Here is a 19959-nt window from a genome sequence, read left to right on the forward strand (position 1 = left end):
GAAAATAATGGAGCATCTTGTAAGTGGCAGCATCCAAGATTAGGTGATACAGGAAATTTGTCTGAGAAAAAAACTGGGACCAAAATGCTAAGGCACACTTGAATCCAAATATTTCTCCACTGGTTCATCCATTCACTTAATTTCCCTGTATTTAATTCCCAAGTCTATTTCAGACCTAATTTACATTGCAGATTCCCCTGGGGGAAAGAAAAAAATCTGGGTGTTTCTCAAGGACCACGATCTCTTGAAGGGTTGTCCTGGGACCAGGAGGATCAGTATCATTTGGAAACTTGTTAGAAATTCACATCCTTGGGCTCCCCAAATGCTAAGTCAGAAGTTGAGGGGAGAAGGAATTGTAACAAGCCCTCTGCCGATTCTGATGGACACGAGTTTAAGGAGCTCTGTTACAGGAAAAACACTTCCGCCACATGCCGTTGTCTGGATCGGTCAAGTTTTACTAAAACATCCTGGGAATTCATCTTGTGCCAGGCACCTGCTGGGGGCCAAATGCTGCCCTGCAATCTAAGGAAGAGGTACAGGTGCAAATGACTAAATAAAATACAAACTGGAATAAAATGCAGGCCGATGGAGGTGCCAGTACCATGCCCCATTCAGGGGACGGAAGCCTGATTCTGATCCAGGAGTCTTGGTGGGCCTCTCAGAGGAGGTAGCAATGGTGCTGGAACATGTTGAGTGAGAAGGTTTTGCACAAACTTTCTAAGATAGAGAGAGATACTCACACCCAGGAACTAGGTCAAGCAAAGGGTACGAGGAGGTTCAGAGCCTGTCAGTCTAAGAGGCCATCACTCAGGTGTACTCTAAAATCTGATTCATTCAACATCCCCTCCCCACTTAAGCCCTCACCAGAGTCCACCTGTGGCACGGCCAGCCACCTTGCCACCCCACATCCACCTCCCGGCTTCCATTCAGGGGAGCAAAGCAGCCAGAGGAAAGGCTCCACCTTACAGCCTCTGGGCGGCTAAGCGCAGCCGGGGGACTTCAGGAAGGCCACTTAGAGGCAGGCTGCCTGGTGAGATGTGAGCCCACTCTGGCCTTCTCCCTGCTTCTTGTTGGCTGCTGGCCTACAACAAAGATGTTGACACCCTAGCATCATATTGGATATCGAGAGCCTGGCTAAGACCTGAGGAAGGCAAGGCTGGAAGACAATATCCTGGGATCTCATGACATCATTAAACTACTGTTCCACCGCACAGTGCCAACACAAGTTCATGGACATGAGAGAGAAACTTCCATCTGGTTAAATCACTGTTACTGGGGACCTGCTGTCATACACTGTCCAGCCTGTCACTGATACACCACTCTCTTTCCGTCAGCCTCCTTTGCATCTTCAGAACTCCGGGTTCTTCCTCCTCTTGCTGAACACCTTTGCCCCCAACCCCCATTTTCCTCTCCATTGACTGCCCTTCTTCTTGAGAACACCATAGACCCACCCAACCCTTTCCCCTGACAGTAAAATGAGGGCACCATTTCCAAGTGTCTTCACCCACACCCCCAGAGTCTCTTTTTGCCTCCATTTCTTCATCTGTAAAACTCAGATAATGGGGCTTATATTTCACAGGGCCGTTTCATGAAGTCAAGGAGGTGAGAGAATTAAACTGCTTGGAACAACGGTTGCCATATAATACCCACTTAATAAACAGTAGACATTAATCCTGGGACACCAAGACCTAGCACGCGCACAGACACACAGTGGGTACTCCACAAATGTTTACTGATTCGAACTTGCAGTTTTTGGATTGACTGCTGTGCCTTAATTGTTCCCGGGCTCATAAGTCCACCACATCCTCTCTTCTCCACAGCCCAGCAAAAAGGCTAAATCTAGCCCCCAACAGGGACATAATTTAGATGAAAGAACGTTTTCTGCAGCCATCCCCGTCCTCAGAGCCTCGCCAAGAAATAGAAAAGCAAAGCAATATAAATATTAATAGGAAATTGTCTATTTGCTTTCACTTAGGCTAATCGACTACAGCCCAATGAAGAGGGAATTAAACAGCTGAAGGGACAGGAAAACATGGGACCGTGACAGGCTGAAGCCCAGAGGACTTCAGTTCCTAGGAGGAAATGCAACCCCAGGCCAACAAGGGTGCGTGGAAACCAGGACACAGGGCTTCTCCTTGGGGTGTCTTCAAGATGGGAGGCATGCTCCCTGACATCCACCCACCAGTGCCTACAAAGTGCAGTCTTGGGTCCCTGTGGCAGGGGTAAGAAAGCAATGATGATGCGGTCCCTGTCTGCAAGGACCACTGGGACAGGCAGACAGATAAACTGTATTATAATACAGTGGGTGACGACACTACTCACAGCACAGGGGCAAGATGCTAGGTAGGCACGGAGGAGAGGCCTATGGCCTTGGAGCAATGGGACAGGAGAAGGAGAATGTCCAAGAATGTCTTCTGACAGAGAAGACCCTGAGGCTGGGTTATGAAGGGTAAATAGGAGTCAGCCTGGCAAAGAAGGCATGAAAAGGCATCTCAGGGAGCAAGAACACAAGGTAGAGATACAGGGGACCCACTGGGACAGGCTGAACAACAGTCCTCAAAGATGCCCAAGTGTTAATTCCTGGAATTTGCAAATTGTTGTATTACATGACAAAAGGGACTTTGTAGGTATGATTACAGATCTTGAGATGGGGACATTATCCCGGATTATCTGGCTGGACCTGTTGGAATCACAAAATCCCTGTAAGAGAGATCCAGAGAGAGTCAGCATCAGGGAATGAGCCACTGTGGTAATGAAAGCAGAGACTGGAGCAAGGCTCTTCCCAAGTGGAGGAAGAAGCTACAAGTAGAGGAATGCAGGAAACCACTTGTAGCTTAAAAGAAAAACCAAAAAAGGAAGGACATGGATTTTTCTCCTCCCAGAGCTTCCAGAAGGAACCAGCCCTGCCAACACCTTGATGTTAGCCTAAAGAGACTGATGTCGGACTTCCGACCTCCAGAAGTGGAAAACAATAAATCTGTATTATTTTAAACCACGAAGTTTATGGTAATTTGTTATAGCAGCAACAGGAAACTAATGCACATACACTGAGGTACACCTTCAGGGATGTTAAAGAAAAATGTCAGAAAGATGAAATCAGCTGAGGAGGGAAGCCATGGGCTAAATCAGCAAAGGATCTGGGTACCAGGCTGAATTTCCACGTTGCCCTCCACGTTGGAGCTTGCTAAAGGATATCAAGCAGAGAGACGGTATCTCAAGACTGCCCGTGTTGAAGCACTGAATCGTCAATTTTTTCGATCTTCAATGTAAGGAATCACCACATGTCTAATTCTCCATTTTATTGACGCTCATCTCTTTTATCAGAGACTGTAATGACTTTATGAAAACAAGGAATAACCAACTGGTAGATGTAACTATTTCCAGCCTTCCTAATTCTATTCAGATGTTTCCCAAGATGCAGACCTGTCTTTGCAGGGCTGCCATCAGGGATGCGCACACACGAGTGGACAGCAGACTGTACCGGAAACTGGGAGTTTTCCCCCAAGTCCTAGCCAGGTGATTATCATATGTCCAAAAAGCCCAAGTGCTCAAACAATCTTCCCACCCCCCGACCCCAGCCTCTAGGAAAGGGGAAGGCAACCAACACACTGAGTGCTCACGGGGGGCCAAAGGCTTTGTGAACCCTGCCTTGTTGAGTTTTCTGAGGAAGGACACTAGGTGCCAGTGGGCCCATGAGACTCAGGTGACTGAGCTGCATTCTCTGAGCACAAGGCCCATCGGAGAAAGCAGGCAGAGGAGACCATCCACCTGCTCTGTGTCACACAAGTCTCTGCGCAGCGTCTGCACACAGGGTGGCTCTTACACACACAACCGCAGCCACCCCCACTCCCTGGCCTCCTGACCCTTGATGTGCATCACATCCTCCCCCACCCCGACACCTACCTGTTTGGGGCTCCTGTCAGCCATGCCCTTTGCCAAATGTCACTTGCTGCCAAAGGAATCACGTAGGTGGTCTCTAAGCATCCCCAGACCTGGACAAGCTAGCTTCGCTCTGGCGCCACCACCTGACCCCTGAGGCCATGGGGCAGGCGCTGCAGAGGTTCCAAGGCAGTGCCTTGGCTGTGGTCAAAGCAGGGGTACCCACAGGGAGCGGTGCCCAGCAAAATGAAGAACGGGTTCCGAAACTCACTCGCCCTCTCAGGACTGCAGGTAAAACAGCGGGTCGTCGTTTCACACCGCCCCTCAACTCCCTCCCCGACGGGGCATCCCGCAAATCCCAAGCCGTGTGCTCCCCACGTATCTGACATCCTGCACGGCCAGCCACAGGGGGCTCTGTGCTATCAAAACACCCCAAATGCTTAACAGCGCGCGGGGGGCGGGGGGGGCGCGCAGCGTCTTCATCCTGGGCTGTTCTAAACGGCGCTGCCATGAAGCTCTGACCTGCTCTGCGCTCCCCGGCTCCGCCTTCTCTTTCAGAATCTGTCTGGGGACAGTGCACTCCTACAAACAGAGAATGGCAGAGCTAAGGGGGAAGCACAAGTTCTAGCTCTCGTGATGGGCTGGCAGTTTGGTCTCCAGGGAGAGCGACGACGGTGTGACCAGCAATTCAGAGCGGACAGCCCCGATGCAGCGCCGCCCCTTCTGGCACCGCGCTGGGCACCTCCCTCCCACCCTCTCTTTGCAGTGTCACCCAACGCTCCGCAGGCCCCACTGGATTGATGGGGGACATGAAGTTCCAGAAAGTAAAATGACTGGCCCCAGGCAATATAGTTCTTTTGAGACAGAGCTGGGAGAATGATGTAAGTCCCTGCTTCCTTCAGTTCTGTTGCATCTGCTGAAGTACTCAAATCTCTGCGCTCTCCCACACGTCTGCAACGGCTTTCGCTTACGAACAGTAACCACGGGCCAGGTTCTAGGCTGGGTCCTTTATCACAGACACTCCCACGTCCATCCAGGTCAACGAGGCAGTTATAACAGTGATGCGGACCACTGATGAGGACCGCACCGACCTCCTGAATGCTAACGCATGTGAGGCACCGAGCGGAGAGAGCCCTTTACCTTCATCTGTTATTTTAGCTCCAAAAATCCATGAGCGAGGCCCTAATCGGCCCAGTTTACAGACGAAAGGAGTGAAGCTCAGAAAAGTGACTTCCCTCAAGATTTCCACAGATTAGAAAAGGGAAAATATACCTCTCAGTAAATGGATCTGAACACAGGGCGGTACCCCAAACCAGAGCATTTATGTCACAATGCTAGAGGGTCCCAACAGTGAGCCACCTTTGGGGGGCGGCAAGGAAGAAGCATTTGAGAGAAGACGGTGAGAAAAATCAGCGATTCCATTTTGCTTCGTCTCTCCGGCGATGTGCTGGCTGTGTGTAGTTTGATCAGTGCTGCGTTTATTTCAACATCGTCCCACTGGCTGCAAACAAATGCACGTCTTTCTCTTCTGGGAGCCGCTTCCCATTACAGCAAATGAGAATCACAAAGATGAGCTCACATCCCAGCACAGACCTCCGCCGGCTAAGAGGGGCCTTCTCATCAGAGCCCTGGAGAGAATGGAAGGCTCCTGCTCAGGGGCACCCTCTGCAGTGCAGGGGTTGGAGCAGAAAGGTAAGGACACCAGGAAAGCAGCAGAAGTAGCTCCGTACATGGGGAAGAGCATCAGGCTGAGAAGGAAGTCACAAGTTCAAGTCCCAGCTCTGCCAGCAACCCAGTGTGTGACCTGTGACAAGTCAGTCTTGGCCTCATGAACACGAATACAATTATTAAACAGCATGATGTGATTCTGCACTCCCCTCTAGAGGGAGTAGGGGAGACTCGGTAAAGAATGGCCAATTTTTTTAAAGAAAGGAAGTGATTCAGCAAATTGTCAGATACCTGGGTCCTAGATCATTTTGCACAACAAACTTAACCATCTTAGAAGTGTTTCTCAGAATGCACAGGTATAAACACATGGCTTGCCCCTTCTCTGCCCTAAGGCACCACCATCACAGGCACTTCAAGATCCTACACCCGCTCACATCCTTCTAGTACGGCAAGTAAAAGCAGACTGAAAAAGAAATTGTGACCTCCATCCTCAAGTAAGAATTTGAGCATCTCCAGGAGACCCAGAATTAGCACACGAGGCCAGTCCCAGCTGAATGATGTTATGACTAGTAAAGACATGGGAGGGAGAAGGGGGAAAACCAGCCACTCCCGGCTTCCTTTCCTCATTGTCCTGACATGACTGGGGTGTTCCTTTCTCCTTGTCACCCTCCTGCCAGTTGCTACAGGATCTCCCGGGACCACCCCTGCCCTCTGGCACAGGCAGCCTGATTGTTTTACTGTGTGTCCATCAGTCAAGTACAGGGAATGCCGAAGTGAGTAGGAAAAGCATTCAAGCTAATGTAACAAAATTCATAAAGTCAAGTTTGGCTTGCCAGAGATGCTCTTTTCAATGTAACTTAGGAAGTCTCCAGGTGTTAACAGCTGGAAATGGTTATCAGGTTCCTCAGCTTTTACGGCCACACTGTCAGTGTCATGCAGCGAGCAGAACAAGTTTGGACTCGGTGACACAAGCAGCATAAAAGTGATGGCTGTCAAGACTTTTTTTTTTTTTATTGATTTATAATCATTTTACAATGTGTCAAATTCCAGAGTAGAGCACAATTTTTTAGTCCCACATGAACATATATATATTCATTGAGACATTTTTTTCTCTGAGCTACTGTAAGATCTTGTGTATATTTCCCTGTGCTATACAGTAGAATCTTCTTTATCTATTCCACAATTTTGAAATCCCGTCTATTCCTTCCCACCCTCCGCCCCCTTGGCAACCACAAGTTTGTATTCTGTCTATGAGTCTATTTCTGTTTTGTATTTATGCTTTGTTTCTGTTGTTTTTGTTTTTTGGGTTTTTTTAGATTCCACATATGAGTGAGCTCATATGGTATTTTTCTTTCTCTTTCTGGCTTACTTCACTTACAATCATCCATGTTGCTGCAAATGGCGTTGTCGGTTTTTATGGCTGAGTAGTATTCCATTGTATAAATATACCACTTCTTCTTCATCCAGTCATCTGTTGATGGACATTTAGGCTGTCTCCATGTCTTGGCTATTGTAAATAGTGCTGCTGTGAACATTGGGGTGCACATATCATCCTGAAGTAGGGTTCCTTCTGGATATAAGCCCAGGAGCAGGATTCCTGGGTCATATGGTAAGTCTATTCCTAGTCTTTTGAGGAATCTCCATACTGTTTTCCATAGTGGCTGCACCAAACTGCATTCCCCCCAGCAGTGTAGGAGGGTTCCCCTTTCTCCACAGCCTCTCCAGCATTTGTCATTTGTGCATTTTTGAATGATGGCCATTCTCACTGGTGTGAGGTGACACCTCATTGTCTTTAGGTCTTATAGAAACCTATTCGCTCTTAGTAGTCCTAAGAATCCTCAGAAGGAAAATGTGAGCAACCAGTGAAAGTGATTTCTTGGCAATAGATCCTGAAAATGTCTTTTACTGATTGACTCACATCAAAATATTACTAGATTTTTACTGTTGACAATAAATATTGGGTATTTCTTTCATACATGCACACACACACACACACACACACACGACACCCACTTCACATGCTCACAAAGCAAAACCAAAAGACATTTTTAATATTTTTAATATTTTAAAACTTCTAATCATCACCTCAACATGCAAATTATAGCCTGACGGATCAAGCAGTTTTTAAAAGCACCTTATAAAGAGCAGATTAAGAGATGTCCATGTCTTACTGCCTTTCTTTATCAACTATTATCTACAACTACTAAGGAGTTTATTTCTACAGGAATCTATTTGTTATGACAAATTCAGCTTTCTACTTTCCCACCTTTTAAAATAAAAATATGCACAGACATTGGAATACTAAAGGGGCTGGCAAATATTTTTTCCTACTTTGTACATTTTCCTTTAACTTTATTGAAACAAGCGCCCTGTAGCTTCTGAGTCACTGAGTCCAGGTGGCAGGTTTCAGTGTGCTCATTTGTAGCAAAGAGTCTCCGCTTGGGCAAGTGTAGCTTTTGTTTGTTTTATTTCCTGAATGAAGAGCAAAAAGGGCAATTTCTCTGCTTTGCCACAAACTGCCTTTGTTCCTTTGGCCCCTCATTCTCTCCTCCTTTCTCTGGCCTGACAACACTAGCAATGAGCCAGTCCTGGCAAAAAACCCTGCTTACTCACAATTAGAAAGAGGTTTTACATGTGTGCTCTCTCTGACTGCTGTCGTTGTAAAGTCACTAGACACATCCAAACTTGCCTCTCAACCATTGCTTACGTAATGAAACTATTTCAGGGGATGACCTACCCTCCCTTAACAGAGTCAAGGAGTGAAACTTCTGTTTCTACCAAGAAACAAAGTAAGGTGACCTGAAAGAAAGAAAAGAAAAACAAGGCAGAATCACCTGCTAGTACTAATTGCAATCCCAAACAGACTTTTTTCTGTTAGAAGAAAAAGCATATTTCTTAGCATTTTGAAAATCAATAAAAATATTACTCTTTATTAAAATTTGTTAGGACTTTTTTTCTTCACATGGAAGGTGGTCTCTTGAAAGGATTTATTTGATATATCAAAGACTACAGGATCACTTCCAAATATACTGAAAATAATTCAAATGTCACTGCTGTGTACAGGATTTGAAAAACTCACATCCTCAAGGTGTTCTAGGACAGGTTCATTAATTGGGTCTCACCTTAGAACTTATTAAATGTTAAATTCAGTGTCGCCCAAAATAAAAATGAAATAACCCAAAGCTTATAGCAGAAATCACAAACAACTGGCACAACTGGAAATGTGACCTCTGTTCTTGGGGTAAACTGAACAACAGAAACCTCTTGTGGGTTTCCTGATAACTCACTGTGATAGTACATCATCGTGGGAACCTGCATCTCCGGGATTTCCACAGTCTTTGTCATGACTTTCACCTTCTTCATCTTTTTCAGAAGGACTTCCACTCTCCTTTTTCTCCACGGGATTATTCGGTGTTTTTCTGGCTGAGGCTCCGAACTGTCGGTACCACCGTCTCTCTCTGTGTTTCCTGGCCCGGCAGCCTCACTGCCCGGCGCTGCGCTCGGCCCATCTGTCTCTTCTCCTGGCTCTCCAGGTCTCCCCTTTTTTTCTTCAGCTGTTTTGCTACTTACATGCACCACGAGGAGGAGGAATTTTTGGAGTCCTTGGATATTTTATGCAGAGACGTTTGACTGCTATGACCAGAGGTGGTGGGGCCAGGCATTTTCTGAGCTTTGCTCACCTCTGACTGTCTTTCCTAGGTCGTCCCCAGATAAAATTCTCTGAAGGCATGTAATGTTTCTGGGCGAACCAGAGGAGCTTTCTCATCTCTCTTCTGTCTCGAATGGTATAAACAAAATACTCCAGGGCGCTCTTTTAATATGGGGGATGGTATTTTCCACCAGCGCCTCCTGGAGAATAAATTTTACAAGGGGAGATTTAAAACTTTCACATCCAAGCTCGCCCAAGCTTTTCGGAATACGAGTGATTCTTAAATAGTTGTGCTGGGACTCATTCAGATGCTAAAACCTTTCTTGCCAGTTAACAGCCCGAGCAACATTTCCAGTTTTATCGGTCCGTTTTATTCCAAAAAACTCTAACATCATTTTATAAGCCAGTAGGAATCTTCGAATTGCTTCTTCTACTTTTTTGAATTCCTCAATTTCATACATAGTTCTGCGTAAAAGTTCAAGCCTTGTTCTCTCAGGGGGAAGAGCCATGGGATTAAGTGTGGTTGTGCTCCAGAGTCTCATAATCCCCTTTCCACTTGTTGAGGCTTAAAGGGAAATTTATTCTTATAAAAACGAAGATTGCTTAAGTCATTCTGATACCGGGTATCTTTGAAGTTCTGTGGGTACTGGTGTCGGTATTTGTACAAATACCTCGCAGCATAAAAACTTCTCTTTGGTTTGGCAGTTGCTTCAGTGGAATCACCACCCCGCTCGGCGCCCGCAGCCTGGGCGTCCGGGTCCGGCGCGGGGCTGGCGCGGGGCCGCCCGCCGGCTCGCTCCGGAGGCTGCGCGGGCTGCTCCGGCTCGCGCCCCGGGGCCTCGTCGCCGCCTGGCCCCGGCTCTGCGGGCTGGGGCTCTGAGTCGGTCTGCCAGGAGGAGTCGCAGTCCTCCACGGTGGTGGGCTCGCGGAAGCTGACCCCTCCAAGCAGGGTGCACAGCGGTGAGGCGGGGCGGGCTGCGGCGGCGCTGGGGCCCGGGCCTGGCCGCGGCCGGGGCGCGAGGAGGCACCTTGGCGCGCCCGGGCCACACTCTAGGGATCATTGTTCTTAACATTTAAAATTATCAGAACAAAAGAGGCCTAAAAATCAACTGACTTACATGACCAGTTAACTTCCTTTGAAGAACAACATAAAAATTATCTACAAGGAAGGACACTATGTTACTTCCGATTTTAGATAAAAAGGAAACTGAGAGGAAGTTGGAAAATGGTTAAAACTAAAAATTCAGAATCAGCGCGCTAAACTATATAAAAAGAAATGTGTGTTTTTGTCATGGTATTGTAATGAGGCCATCCAATATTGTTAATATCTTGCTTTAAAAAAACTTAAAAAAAAAAACAAAAAGCTTGGATGGAACTTATATTTGCTTCTCCCAAGGAGAATTAAATCTTAGGATTAAAATTTTCAGTATATTTTTTTATCAAAATGGGATGGTTTTGATTTTTCACAATTTGAACATAAACTTTCACCTTTGCACCTTCCTGTACTGATTTAGTCCAGCATGTCCACAGAGTTGTAAATTTTAAAGCACTATAAACAAATCCTTTCACATTTCATAAAACAAATCTGAGTGAAGTGTATAAAAAATGTAGTATTTCTTATTATAACTTAAACTTTTTCAGGTCCGTTTGATTCTCTCTAGGGTGATTTCACTGAATGAAGAATTCATAACAAAAATCATCTTCCCTCAAAGGCCATTCAGCCCCTAGGACAATGCATAGGCTGCTAGGTCGCTGCCTCCTATAAGGTATGCTCCAGTTCAACCATTCCCATAGCAGGTTATTATTTTTTTTTTTTATTATATACCTTCATATTAAAAACCCTAAGTGAAACAGTTCAGTTTTTAGTTGCTTCTATTTAATAGAAAACATGTTTTTATTCATTTATTTGAATCTTTAATGAATAGCATAAAATTTGACTTAACTGTTCCTGAATTAATGTATTTTTTCCTTTTTCCTCTCTTTTTGGGATTTATCACCTTAAAAAGTAGATAAAACAATTATAATAGCAGGTTTTATACTGAAACATTTTAAAAATGTGTAGTCCAGCCTGGTGCCTTCACTTCTTATGTATTCATTCACTTACAAATACCTTTAATATGACTCCTAAATAGTCAATAAACCAAAACTTCTCTGCAAAAATTGGAAACAACCTAAATGTCCATTGACAGATGACTGGATAAAGCAGCAGTGTTATATTTATACAATGGAATACCACTCAGCCATAAAAAAATAGTAAAATAATGTCATTTGCAGCAGCATGGATGGATCTGGAGATTGTCATTCTAAGTGAAGATAGAAAGAGAAAGAAAAATGCCATATTATATCACTCATATGTGGAATCTAAGAAAAAGACAAATGAACTTATTTACAAAACAGAAACAGACTCACAGACATTGAAAACAAACTTACAGTTACCACGGGGGGAAGGGGGTAGGAAGGGATAAATTGGGAGTTCAAGATTTGCAGATACTAATCACTATATATAAAATAGATAAACAGTAAGTTTATGCTGTATAGAACAGGGAATTCTATTCAATATCTTATAGTTACTTACGATGAAAAAGAATATAAAAATGAATATATTGCATGTATTTATATGACTGAAACATTGTACTGTACACCAGTAATTGACACAATATTATAAACTGACTATACTTCAATTGAAAAAAAGAAAAAAGTTACTAGTGATAATCTTCTTTTTAAAAAGTCTCTTTTCAGTAATATTCTTCTCAATCACTTTATGCATTGATTACTCTACCATATACATCTTCTTAATGTGAGAAAGACTTTTAATTGCCAAGGTCCCATATAATAGTGATTGCTTTGTAGAAAAATTATAGTTTTTCTAATAAATAAAGTATGCCCAAGACACAACAGTTTTCATTAGATTAAATACACTAACAGAGCAAATCACCCAAATATGTGAATATTTAAGGCCTCTACTTATTGCTTTATGATGGCAGTAATTTCCATTAGACACGTAATAATGTGTAAAAGTTTGGAGTCCTTCCAGGGACTAGTGGGAGCCACACTAGTCCACAAACCTAGTAATATGCAGATAGACTGAGGACCCAATTGTGCACTCTGAAAAGGAATCTTGGCCCAGGACCACTCTACCAAAGAAGGTACTGGAGCCAGTCTCATCCACGCAGCAACCAGACCTAATCCACACTCACCTGAGCCCCTAGCATCAAGCACACCTACTGTAGACCCCACTGTAGTCCTAGCAACAGCCTCAAAACTAGCTCCAAACCAGCACAATTAAAAGTTTGGAGGTAGTCCTGTCATCCCAGGAGCTACCAAGAGAAGGTCTTTACCTGCCAAACCAGTCTGTAAAGCAGCAGGAGGCTTTGAAAAGATCAGGCACATTGCTGGAGAGCCAGAAGGCCAGGTGCTTGTGCAGGACTGTGTGCACGGCCAGGGAAGACCTTGAGGAAGCCCTTATCATTCATCTGTGGCTGACTCTGAGTCTTTGTTTAAACAGCAAGGGAAAGCCAGGGTAGAATTTTACACTTGGAGCATATAAGAAGTGTACCAATGTACACAAACCTCTGTCAGTCATGTGTTGACCACTAGCTAACCAAGCACAGACTGCAAAGACCCACACAGCAAAGAAAACAGACTTTCCAGAATTACTCCAGGAAAGCCATAAGTCAACAGCAACAACAAACCCCGGAAAAGCAGGGAATCTGGTCTCCCATGTTACCATATTTTTAAAAATTTCCAGCATTCAAGAACCACCAAAAATACACAGCATGCATGAAAACAGGAAAGCATGGCCTATTCACAGGGGGGGAAACTGTCCTTGGGAACTTGTAGACATGGGATTTATTTAATAAATTCTTTAAATCAGCTATTATAATTATGTTTAAAGAAATAAGAAAGCTAGGTATAAAGAAATAAGGCATGAAACAATGTCTTACCAAATAGAAAAATCAATAAGTAGATCAAAATTTTTAAAAAGAACCAAATAGAAATTACCAACTTAAAAAGCACAGTAACAAATGAAAAATTTGCTAGAGGGGTTTAATAGAACATTTGAGCTGGAAGAAGAAAAAATCAGTGATCTTGAAGATTGATCAATTAAGATTTTCTAGTTTAAGAGAGAAAAAGAAAAAGAAAGGGAAAAAAATGAACAAAGCCTAAGAGACCTGTGGCACATAATCCAGCATTACAACATATGAATACCGAGAGCACCAAAAGGAGATGGGACAAAGAGGCAGAAAGAATATTTGAAGAAATAATGGCTGACAATTTCCAAGCCTGCCTCAACAAAACTGAATCCCTTACATGTGTGCAGAAAATGATGTTTCTAATGTACTGGACCAAGAGCTAGCTGTCCACTGAAATTCTACAACTACTTACACATAATCGTAATGGTCTCCCAGATTTTCTTCAGAATGATCTCTTCTATTGAGAATATGAATAATAAGAACACATTTATATTTGAAGTCATGGCATAAATATCCAGGCAGGGTATTTAATAAGGAATAATTGTTACTAAGTTTCCTTGTCATCTCATCAGATGTGATACTGATCCCCTCATTAAGCAAGCGTTGTTGGATAAGAGAGATCCATAGACAAGAAAACATTATAAGAGCTAAGGAAACTCAAAGTAATTGATCTCTAGAGGGTTATGTGGTGACTTAGCAGTAAATGAGTTCTAAGTACAAGGAAGACTAGTATGCATGTCTTATTCCTCCTCAGCCTTGAGAATGTGGAGAGAAAACCAGCATCTATATGAGCACAACCTGTCATGTTACTTTCAGTATCTGTTCCGAGCTTTAATATTCTGCCCTGGAAAGACTCAGAAAAACTGATCCATTGTTCTTTAACTTTGTCTTTGCCTGGGAAGCTTTCTTGGGATGAGTTTGCCCACCTCCCGCCCCCAATAATATCTCATACTCCACTAAGTATACTCTTACATACAGCACCTATTGAGATACTTTAAAGATATTTTGTGCATTTGTCTCTCCCATTAGACAGTGAAATTATCATTCACCTCTGTGTCTCCGGAGCCTAATACAATGTATGGAGTATAGAAGTCATGTTATAAATGTTTTACTTATAAACTAATAAATAAATAAATAAATGCATGGATTACAACTGCTTTAGCCTAGTGAGAAGGTGATTGATAGAAGGAGATTCCTCCACTCTTAAAAGAGGTCAATTTTGGTGTTAGTGTCATCTGGCAGGAAAAAATTATCTTATCTTTATTGATTAAATACTGAGATATTCTCCTTGACTATCGATGTGCATCAAATTTAAAAATCACAGACAATGTACAGATAATACAGCTCAAGGATTAACAGTGCTAAAACATACCATATGCTTAATATGTACCTGGTAGTTAACTGGCAAAGGCAGGTTTAAGGCAGAAATAACTGCTGTGTTTGCTTTAATAACTTGGGTTTCTCTAGTGACTGACTTATACTTTCTCATTCCCTTCAGTCTTCATCTAAACGACAGTTAAGATGCTCAAACACACTAAGCAGAAAGAGCTTGTTACATAATACCATGCTGCCACACCTAAAATGCATACATTTCTCTTTTCATTAAAAAGGGATTGATTGAGGAGGAGGTTGGTAGGAAGGCAAAACATAAAGGTTAAAGCTCAAGAAAAACAAATTTGCATCCACATGGAATATTTTTAAAATAAAATGTTTCATAAGCAAGAATTTTTAAATCACTCCAAATAGATTCAAAAGACCATGTGACTTCAAGAGAAATACTATCATTTAACCTCAAAAAACAATCTGTTCAATAAGTTTAAGATTCTTACATATACTAACAGTTAACTTTTGGCAATTATCCTTTACAAAAATCTATACTTTAAAAGCATAAATTTACTTATTTCAGAGGAAAATAATAAAATTCCTCTTATCCCATATCTGTTGAATGGTGATAGCCCTCTAGAAAGTTCCCTATAGCTTGTTGTAAATTTTCCAATGAAATCATGAATAAAATTATGGGGGAATAATAGATACAGAGTATTAGCTTTCATATACTTGTTAATTACATTTAAAAACTTTTTAGAAATGTAGTTTAATCATGAAAAAATTTTTGATATTATTAAAAACATAGTAACATAATTTAAGAGGATGACACATAATTTCATTGTTCTTTAATCCAAAATTATGTATATCCAAAACCACATTCTGTTAATATTCAAATAATATTGTTATCCCACAAATGTTAATATTTCAAATAAGTGTATATATTTTAATAACTCATATCTCAAATGTATTTTATCATCTATGCTTTTCAAATTATTATTAATTAGGATAAAAGTTTGACACTCCAAAATTAATTATTATCCATATCGATAATCACAAATATAATATACAAAATCTTCTAATTTTCCTATACCAGGATATAATAGGACACTATTTTTAAAAGAGTACAGCACGTTCCCATGGATGATGGTCACCAAGCCTTATAATAATCATTTAAAAGTACATTGCTAATAACAAACATGGTTATTCTGAATTTCTTCACCTTAAAGCAATCATCACTGTCTTCTCAGAAAGCAGAACTTCTCAATTTAGGTGGGGAAGGGTAAGGATTGAGAGTACATGTTTAGTTGTCACTATGAAATCCTCGTCATTGTGATTACTGAGGCTGACTCACGCAACTGTAAAGCACACGGTATGCACTCAGCAGTTTAGAGGGACCTGTAGTCTATTACTCTGCACTAATTCAATGGCCAACACTAGGCTGAACACACATTGCTGAGAAATAAAAATAAAATGCTGGTATTTGGTGCAATGGTGAAATGTGATGCATCAGGGGAGGAAGATAAAGCTTGTAGGAACTGAAGTATTATAACCAACATAGGGAATGTCACTGCTGCTATTTGCATCATAGAATTTCAGTTTGGCCCATTTGCTTTGCAAGTGTGAGGTGTTCATTACAATAAAAATGGATATTTTCCCCAGACTCCAGGTGGGTTTATGCTTAACTGTGAGTCCCTAAAATCCACACACCTTCCATAGACCTGGTGACCAGTAACGAGCAATGAACTGTGGCTTGCAATCAAACTACTGATGTCCAAAGTTGGGATTTCAAAGAAAAAACTGGCTGCCATCAATTTTAGTAGAGTTTTTGCAATAATTTTTTTTAATTAAGATAAAACTCCTTTAGGTTTTCAGCCTCCCAGTTCTCCCTTAGCTTAAAGACCTTGCGCATATATGACAGTATCACCTTGACCTCTTTGAGATTTAACTTTCAGAAGCAGATCTACACACATGAAAATGGGAGAAGTAAAGAGGGGGGAACACTGTGATAAATATATTTGTATTTGTGAATCCAACCCCAGTACTCACTCACTCAAGTTACACAGGGAAAATTACAAAACAATACTTTAGCACTACTTATTTTTTTTTTTTTATAAATAAAACAATTCTCTTTGATCTTAAGAAGTAATAGCTTATAACCATGGTATCTTTCACAGAAATCTTAAGAACTGTGAGTTATGGAGATTCTATTTAGAATCTGTCCTGCACTGCTATATAGGTTTCAGATATCATAACAGTCACTGAGAAAACGTTCTATGAAAGCACTTCAAACACAACTTCGATGTTGATGAGTGTGGACACGCCTTGTGTAACCAGAGCTCACCAAACTAGTGGTGGGGACCTAATGTAGAAGCCTTGGGAAATGACTGGATCATTTAAGCCCTCGTGGCAGTTTTCTAACTGTGTAAATCCTACCCCTGTTGGTTAATTTAAAAAAATTTTAAATTCAATGTTTAGCTCTTATTTTTAACACTAAATTCCTGCCACCCAATACTAATTAAAAACGTGGTCTAGAGAAGTAATACTTACTGGTTTCAATTACACAACTGAGTAATTGCTCAATTACTCAATCACATCTCAAGAACATGTGATACATCCATCTGGATAAAGCCTGCCCAGTGGAGTGACAAATCTGGATCTAAGTGCAATGGTCAGGTTTACTAAACTGCAAACTAACGTGCCCATGCTGAAGTCATGGTGGAACTTTCTAAGAAGCCGTTCTTGGATAGTTAGTTCTGTTTTGTTCCTGTTGAGTTTGTTGCTCTGCAGAGTTGAGTGGTAACAGCGGCATACAATTCTCTCCGGTTTCCATGCTAGGAACCTGTGCTGCTCATCTGTATTTCCTATTCTGAAAAGACCCTGTTTATCATGAAATGGAGATTTTTCCCTTCTGAGGCTGGTTGTTAGTGAGCTTAAGCCAAGCCTGTGACCCATCTCCGGCAGGATATGTCTTCATGATGTGTTGTCCTCTGCAGACTTTTAGGATATCTTCCTCTTATTTCCCCTTTGCTTCAATTTCCTAGCACAGCTTAGTTCACTATGCCTTGTTATATGCTTTCCTATAGGCTCCCTTGGATCCTTTTCAGGATAGGACAAAACATAAATAAGGAAAAGAATGAAATACTTGCCCCCCTTCTGAATCTTGTTCAAGATGATTATTTTGAATAAAACAGTTTGCATATTATACAAATGCAATGCTATCCTTGTGTGGTAGGGGAGAAAGTGTATTGAGTCATAAATTACATTGTAGGCTCCAAGGCAACATTTTTGGGAGATAAAGAAAACACATCATTGTATGTATTCTGATCCAGAGAAATGAATCAAGAAGTGAGCATGTGTCTAAAAAATAGTAACAATAATAATGACATAAATGAACTACTTATTATTCATAACTAAGGTGGCTGATTTCTTGAATATGTGTAAGCACATTTGACTGTGCTTTATGATTGGATTACTGCACTATGTTGATTCTTATTTTGCAGTTGGCTTTATTCCTTTGATAACTAAGTTTAAAAAGCTAAAGCTCTACTCTGTTCTTAGAAACAATAATCAGTACATATGTGTAAACTAAAAACTGTGCAGTATACTGTACATAAGTACTTACACGCAACATAATGTGTATGTGCAGTCAAACTGTAAGAATTCTACCTAATAAAACTGAAAAAGGAAAAAAATTAGTAGAAAGCTTAAAAAAAAAAATGAAGATTTGTCAAAAGATCATAAACACAAGGCAGTAAGTGGCAATAGCAATAAAATAGCCAAAGCTAGATATACATTGCTTTGTCTCAAGAATACATCTCAAGAATTTGGGTGGACAAGTGAATAAATTCTCAGGTCAGTTTTGTTACAGATCCCTTGAAATGCACGGACATTTTTGTAGTTTCTTTTGTAACCTGCTCTTCTTCAAATAATATATATTAAATTATAGACAAGAACTTGAAAGTATTGAAGGTGGTTTTCACTGATTTATTTTTATAATTATCTTTTTTCTCTATCATTAACTATTACTGGATTCTACTAAGATTAAAAGAAAATTAATCCACTTTACCATTTTTAATCTGCTCACAATTGTCGGTACTATAATACTGAAACAATTCTCACTATACAGAGAAATATGATGGAAACTACCTTGATAATAAATCACAACCGACAATTTCCTTGTGAATCAATGATACTGCTTTAGTATTTCATGTTAGTTAAATTGTAACTAAAATAATTTATTCTATGTTATAAGTGTCAATCTCCTTGACTGCATTTACAAAATAAAGTTTATTCTAGGATGGTTGATCTGATTTGTGTCTGTTTACATCTCTATTTTTTTCCAAAAATGTTTAAATAATTGATATATGCTATTTAAAATCAGAAGAAACAAACAGATATTGAGAACAAATTTATTAATATTATAGATAGTAATTTGGGTCTAAAATGCCTTGTTTGAGTAAAGTGACTTTTTGAATAAAATCTGAATATTATAATCATTTCTATCCTCTATTAATAGTGGAAAATGGGTATTATGTATATTCACATTTATATCTGAAACCTGCAGAATAGCCCCTACTTGACAATCATGTCCATCCTCCCCTACTTTTGACATCTTTCCCTACATCTCTTCTCTTTCACTCTACTGTTTAGCTATTTTCTCCTCTGAGAAGTCTTTCCTGCTGTATGCCCTTCCGTTTAGCTTTCAAAACAACCCAACTGTATCATCATACTTCCTATATTGTATAATAGTTGTTGTTTATAAATCTCCCACCTTAGCTTTTATAATGTAGTTGAAGGCGAGGAAAATGGTCAATTCATTTCAGTATTCTCAGCAGCTACTCCGGTGCCTGGGAACCAATGGGCATTACTGAATGGTTAACATCCTAGTCATGCTGTGATTTTACCTTGCCAGTAATGTTAACAATTTTGCCTTGTATGGATTATATTTAGGCCAAAGGAATGGAACAAGTGCCAAATATATTAGCCATTGCTACTCTGTTTCCTTGAAACAATTCTAAGTGTAATGCCAACAGCTGCTATTTTCCCACAGACATGCACCCACATAATTACACCAAAGACACAGAGAAAAGAGACAGAGACTTTTGCTTTTTCTCGGCATTTCCAATGATTTTCCTAAAGGCCACCCTGCCTTGGGCACAATAGATGATGCTTATTTTCCTTGCAGTCATTACACTAATTTTGCACCTGTGTAGAAATGACAACTATATACTGAGTCCATCTCATCACGTTCTCTATCATCACACTGTCTTAATTAAGTAAGCCAATTTGAGGTCCTTATGTCTTCACCTAAAGATTGGAGGCAATGCCTATTTACTGTTTTGAAAATAAACCCAGATAAATCATTTGAATTCTTTCTGTGAAAGGTGTTTAATTCCTTATAAAAGACATGACTAAAATACATTTTTTTCTGATTATTAAGAACATGACTCTAGACACCTATCT

At 41.1% G+C, this 19959-nt stretch overlaps 1 protein-coding gene and 1 pseudogene across 1 annotated transcript in view; both read right to left on the bottom strand.

Moving 5' to 3' along the window:
• Window positions 1-19959, bottom strand: part of LOC141575598 (uncharacterized) — a 108092-nt gene that overhangs the window by 41240 nt on the left and 46893 nt on the right. The gene's annotated exons all lie outside the window — the stretch shown is intronic.
• Window positions 1424-10250, bottom strand: LOC141575592 (opioid growth factor receptor-like protein 1 pseudogene; annotated as a pseudogene).

The sequence above is a fragment of the Camelus bactrianus genome, chromosome 30 (assembly GCF_048773025.1).
Source record: "Camelus bactrianus isolate YW-2024 breed Bactrian camel chromosome 30, ASM4877302v1, whole genome shotgun sequence".
Lineage (NCBI taxonomy): Eukaryota > Metazoa > Chordata > Mammalia > Artiodactyla > Camelidae > Camelus > Camelus bactrianus.